This window comes from Perognathus longimembris, chromosome 18 (assembly GCF_023159225.1).
Source record: "Perognathus longimembris pacificus isolate PPM17 chromosome 18, ASM2315922v1, whole genome shotgun sequence".
NCBI classification, from domain to species: domain Eukaryota; kingdom Metazoa; phylum Chordata; class Mammalia; order Rodentia; family Heteromyidae; genus Perognathus; species Perognathus longimembris.
Window position 1 is genome coordinate 34,757,569 of NC_063178.1, and position 6,344 is coordinate 34,763,912.

Here is a 6,344-nt window from a genome sequence, read left to right on the forward strand (position 1 = left end):
TAGAACTAGGCATTGTGGTATATGTCTTTAACGGAATTACTCAGGAGATGGAGGCAGAAAGATCTCAAATTACAAGGCTAGTACCTGCAAAGTTAATGAGATCCTATCTCAAAGGTAAAACATAAAACAAAACAGCTAGAGTTGTGCCTCAAATGGTAGAGTGCTTGTCCCACATGCTTGAGGCATTGAGGTTAAGACAGGTCTGAGAGAACTGATCTGAATCTTATTCCAGTTTGGGAAACATTGGGACATTGAATAACACCAAACCTTAGCATATGAGGCCTTCCATGATCTGACCTAGCCTAATACCACAGCTTCATCTTGTTCCTTTCTTACACAAACTGGATGTTTTGACAACGTTGTCATTTCCATGTTTTAATTCCAGCTGTCTCATTCACCTGACAGAACCTAAATCCACTCAGCTAAAATATCTAGCAACATGTCAATAAGTAGACCTTATTTTAATCCTTCCAGAATGACAGTTTGGAATTACTATATAGTATTTCTATCATCTTTCCTGGTGAGATATGTGTGGATAATTCTCCACAGAATTTTCAACTATGGACCAAGCATCCATCAGGCTATAATATAGAAGACAGGAGGATCTCACAAAGCCAAGAAAACCAGTCTGAATGGAACTTTCCAGAAAAACAAGTCAGTACAGACTTTGACCACTCCTAGTTATTCCCCAAAATTTTTCAAAGATTTTTCTCTATAAAGATAGGATTTTTTATCTGAAGAGATTAACAACTTTGGTGTATATTAACAATAATTGGTATTTCTAGTTTTGGTGGTTTGGAGTTTGAACTCAGGGTCTCACACTTGCTAGTCAGGAACTCTGAGCTATGCCTCTAGCCCAACCTTTAAAAAAAAAAAATATATATATATATATATATATATATATACATCTTTAAGTAGTTGTACAAAGGATTTGCCATTCAACAAAGTAGTTTATAAATACAACACATCTTGATTAGTGTTTCCCTTTTTATCATTCTCCCTCATCCCTCTGACCATTCCCTTCCCACAGTTTTCTTAATTTTGTAGGATGTGCACTGACTTAGGATTGCATTCTCCCTTCCCTTTTTCTCATTTGTCTACATCCATTCCCACTTCCACTTTAGAATACTAGTTTCCTGGTGTATATTTAGGTGCACTGTGAGTTAGCCTTTCTAAAGAATTACACCATTTGAATTCTAGCCCAACTTCTTTTTCTTAATGTCAGTTCAAGAAAATTAAAAATGTATGCATGCTATATTTACTTTTCAGTCAAAGTAGTTTGAATCTCATGGGGGAAAATATATACGTAAAACACAATGTCTGGTCTGGGAATGTGACTTAGTGATAGAGAGCTTGCCTAGCATGCATGAAGCCCTGGGTTTGATTCCTCAGTGGCACTGTGGCTCAAGTAGCAGAGTGCTAGCCTTGAGCAAAAAGAAGCCAGGGACAGTGCTCAAGCACTGAGTTCAAGGCCCAGGACTGGCCAAAAAACAAAAAAAAATCCCCCCCAGGGCTGGGGATATGGCCTAGTGGCATGGGTGCTTACCTCATATATATGAGGCCCTGGGTTCAGTTCCCCAGCACCACATATATAGAAAATGGCCAGAAGTGGCATTGTGGCTCAAGCGGTAGAGTGGTAGAGCCTTGAGCAAAAAGAAGCCAGGGACAGTGCTCAGGCCCTGAGTCCAAGCCCCAGGACTGGCTAAAAAAAAAAAAATCCCCCCGAGACCCCCACAACTTCTGTATATTAATGATTATGTAAGAGAGTACCAATGAGGAAAATTAGCACTGCTTTTCAACTGCTAATGTTACTTACTGTGTGGACATATTGGAGATGTAAGTCTATCAAGGCATCTTCAGTTAATTTGTTTAGTGGCAGTTTGAGATTTGAATTCAGGTCTTTGTGATTTCTAGGTATGTGCTCTACCACTTGTACCAAACTTCCAATCTCCAATGAATCTTTTAAAACTCTCACCTTAATATTAGACCTAGATGGACACATAAAACCTTTGTCATGTCATTGATCTAAAGAAAATGGGGGAAAAAGTTAAACAGACCTTTTTGAAGGAGTTTAAGATTATAGTGCTTACAGATATAGAGATCACTTACAAATATTTAAATATTTTATGTTCTACTTGCTTACAGTTTCTTTAATTTTTTTATTATCCTTTAGTAGTTGTTCAATGGCTTGTACTTTCTACAGTCCTAATCATACTCTGGCTTTTAAAGTACTTATCTGTTTTATTTATAATTTCTTTACTTATTTATATTATACCACTTGTATTCTATGTTTTATATCCTGAGTCAAAATTTTCAAGTTACTTTCTTTTAGATTTATTCTATGTGCCTAAAGCAGTATTTCCTCCAAATACTGTAAGATGTACTGAGCAAAAAAATAAATTGTTTTCCAAAGTCAGCTCTATTTGGGCAATTATGTGTATAACATTCACAAGTTACACTAGTATTTTGGGTAAATATTCTGAGGAAGCCCACAATAATGAGATCTGGTTAGCCTGGCTTACATCAGCATATCTCAGACTTATTGAATATGGATTAACAAAAGTGATTCCTAGAAACAGCATGTACCACCCTGCAGAACTGTTATATTGCTACATCCTTCCCAGAGTTCCACTCGTCACTCTGTCCATTCTGTACATGTAGGTCCATGTTGTCTTTGAAATGAAGGTGAGGGGAAGTGGGAGTGGATACAGACAAATGAAGAGAAAAAGGTAAGGGAGAATTCAATCTAGCTTAGTGCGAGGACATTTGTCTGGCTTCCCAACGCATTGGATTTAATAATACCCAGCACTAAACACAGACACAGGCATACACACACACACACACACACACACACACACACACACTAAAACTTGTCAATAGTGAAATTGTGCTTAAAATATGTTTCTGAATTTGATTATAAGCACCTCACTCCCCCACTTCCCTTACTCCTCCTGTTCATGTACATGCTTTTATCTGAAAAACAAGAGCAAGAGCAACATTTTAAAAGTGCCTGTACCACTTGAATGCAATGGTAGACATTCTGTGCTTTCTTAAGGACAATTATATGCCAGAGTGACTCTAAAGTATGAAGAAGCCATTGGCTCTGCTCCAGTGATCAAAGATTTTTGTCTCCACTCCAAATTGTTTTGCCAGTTAATTTTGCAGGCCCATTTAGGCCACAGGTGGATTGTTCCTTCAAAACAGTCTCTTGTCACTAGTGTGAGCTTCCTAAAGAAGGAATCTATTGTTTTGGAGACTATTTAACACTTGCATTATTCAAAACTCGGACTCAAGATATGGCTTGTGGTATTTTAAGATTAACATTACCACCAAGAACATAGAGAAATGCTAAGTTGAGGAAGGCAGAGAAAGGCTGGCTGCACAGAGAAGGATTCCTTCTCTGACCCATCCTCCACCTGCTGCTACAAGGTAGAACAGGACAAGAACAAGAGAAATGAGACATAGAGCTCTGGGAACCAGTGAAGCTGCCGGGCTACACTCTGTTAGTAGTCAGCACTTGGGTGCAACAGAGCATGGAAAACGGTGATGTTGACTGCTTTGCACCTCTCCTAAGATCTGATAATTTCTTGGTACTTGCTTCCCATTAGTTGCTTCTCCATCCCCTGCTTCCATTGTTGTTTCTCTTCCCCATATCATCCTCTTCCAGGCACTCTTGTGAATTCTCAGCATCAATGCATGTTAAGGAAAAAAAATTCTCTTTCCTAGTTCTCTTGAAGTCAAATAAAATGAGCCACAGAAGGAGCTTAGGGGAAAGAGGTGGATGAACAGATAGGTCACAAGAGCAAGAAATCTTTCAGTATGGTTTTCCTAGCTGAGATTATTTTTCTTGCACATCATAGGAAATGACTAGTGAGAGACAGTAAAACATTAAAGTTAGATAAAGTAAGGCTTTGCCAAAAACGTTATAACATACGTATCTGTTCATGCACCAGAAAGAATTAGGAAAGGGTTGGGTATATAGTAGGTGTCCAGGACGTCTCTTTAGGATGGTCTCAGTAATGGTGATACTGAGTTTTGGAAGAGAACAAACACAACACCATTGTTTTTTAGATCTTGGAGTTAAAAAGAAACAACAGATTTTTTTCCTTAAGGTCCCATATATCCCACAGTTCCTGCCTAGTTAGTTCCCCTACCATTCATTCATGACCACCCATGCTTTAGTATTACAGTAAGGAGGGGAACTGTGATTGCAAAATTTGTCACTGGCATCATCCTGACAGCTCAAGGATAGAGGTGAGCGACAGAAGGATGCTTAGTGCAAGTGGAGGGGTTTGTGGTAAGGTTAGGACATATGGAAACACTGTAGAGTAGTGCACAGGCCTGAGTATGCATACACGTTTTTGCAAGTCTTGTAAGGGGACAGAAACTAGGGCTGAAGACAGAACCCTGACTCACATCAGATCATCAGCTCTCTTAATTTTCACTCAGGCCAGCCCACCCTCTCTGGTACAGAAATGCCTTGGTTCTCTCAGGGCAGAAACACTTTCCACACCCCAATCCTGAGACCCTCCTCAGAGGATTCGACCCTGAACAGTGTGAGGGCAATGCTTTCCCCCCTCAGGAAATGGCAGTCTTGATGCACCATTGCAGTCACCTAGTGGTGAACAGTCGTATTTGGCCAGCTTGGAGGCTCACTACCCAAAATCCAAACAGCCAGGAATGGGGGAGAATGATGAAAGGGTGACACTGATCAAGATGCATTGCCTTAATAAACTGCTTTACTGAATGGCAACTCCTTTGTACAACTACTTAAAGATACTTTTTAAAAATACAAACAACCCATTTCTAATATAGACTAAAGACTTGAGGAGACACTTCTCCAAAAAGGGTATGTGAACAGCCAATAAATACATGAAAAGAAATTTAGTATAACTGCACATTAAGGAAATGCAGATCCAAACTATAAGATTCCACCTTAAACTCCTTAGTAAAGTTATTATTTAAAGGAAAAAAAAACAGGACCTAGCAAGAACTGGTGAGAAGAGAAGCAATTAAATTCCTTGTGATTTGTTGGTACGATTGTAAAATGGTGCAGCTGGTATAGAAAAAAGTTATTTTAGCCCCTCACCCAAAGTTAAAAACCAAGAACATGGGCTGGGAATGTGGCTTAGTGGTAGAGTGTTTGCCTAACATTCATGAAGCCCTGGGTTCAATTCCTCAGTACCACATCAACAGAAGTGGTGCTGTGGTTCAAGTGGGAGAGTCCTATCCTTGAGCAAAAGTAGCTCAGGGACAGTGCCTAAGCCCCAAGTTCAAGCCCCAGGACAGGGAAAACAAAAACAAAAAACACAAAGCCAAACCAAACCAAGAGCATGTCTAAAGTGGTAGAGTACTTGCTTAACCAGCATTAAGTTGAGTTCAATTGCCAGTACTGAGAAAAAAGGAAGAAAGAAAGAGAAAAGAAGGAGAGAAAGAGAGACAATGGAAGGAAGGAAAGAAGGAAGGAAGGAAGGAAGGAAGGAAGGAAGGAAGGAAGGAAGGACAGGAGGAAGGAAGGAAAGAAGGAAGGAAGGAAAGAGGGGAGGAGGGGAAAAAATCTAGCATTTGGAAGGCTGAAACAAAAATATCACAAGTTTGAGGCCAGCTTAGGAACATAGTGAGATCCTGTTTTAAGGATGATTTTTTAAATTTTTGGTTGGTTGTAGGGCTTGAACTCTGAGCCTGGGTGCTATCCCTTCAAATAAAAATTTTAAAGTAAGATGATCACTAATGCTGTTTCTGGTTATAAACAAAAGAACTGAAAGAAGTTTTTTAAAAATATATTTTTGTTTTCTTCATGTAGTTGTTCTAAGGAGTTGTCATTCACCATAAACCAGTTTATAAATATAGGGCCTCTTGATCAGTGTCAATCCTTTTATCATTCTCACCTACCTCTCTCACTCTACCCCTTCCCTCATTTTTCTTAATTTTGAGGTTCTATGTTGATTTTTTTGCCACTTAACAAAGCAATTTATTCAATGCATCTTGATCTGTGTCATCCCTTCAACATCTTCACCCTCTTCCACCTACCCCTTCCCTTTTTTCCTCAGTTCTGTGGTACATAAAATGCATTCTTGTCTGCATTCTACTCATTTCGTATTTGTTTTTCTACTCCCCTCCTTGTGACCACTCCTCTGCAAGTACCCATTTCCTAGTACTCATTGTGTTAGGCTTTGACTTAGTTGTAAGCACAGTCTTAAGAGTTATCTGTAGGGCTGGGGATATGGCCTAGTGGCAAGAGTGCTTGCCTCGCATACATGAGGCCCTAGGTTCGATTCCCCAGCACCACATATACAGAAAATGGCCAGAAGTGGTGCTGTGGCTCAAGTGGCAGAGTGCTAGCC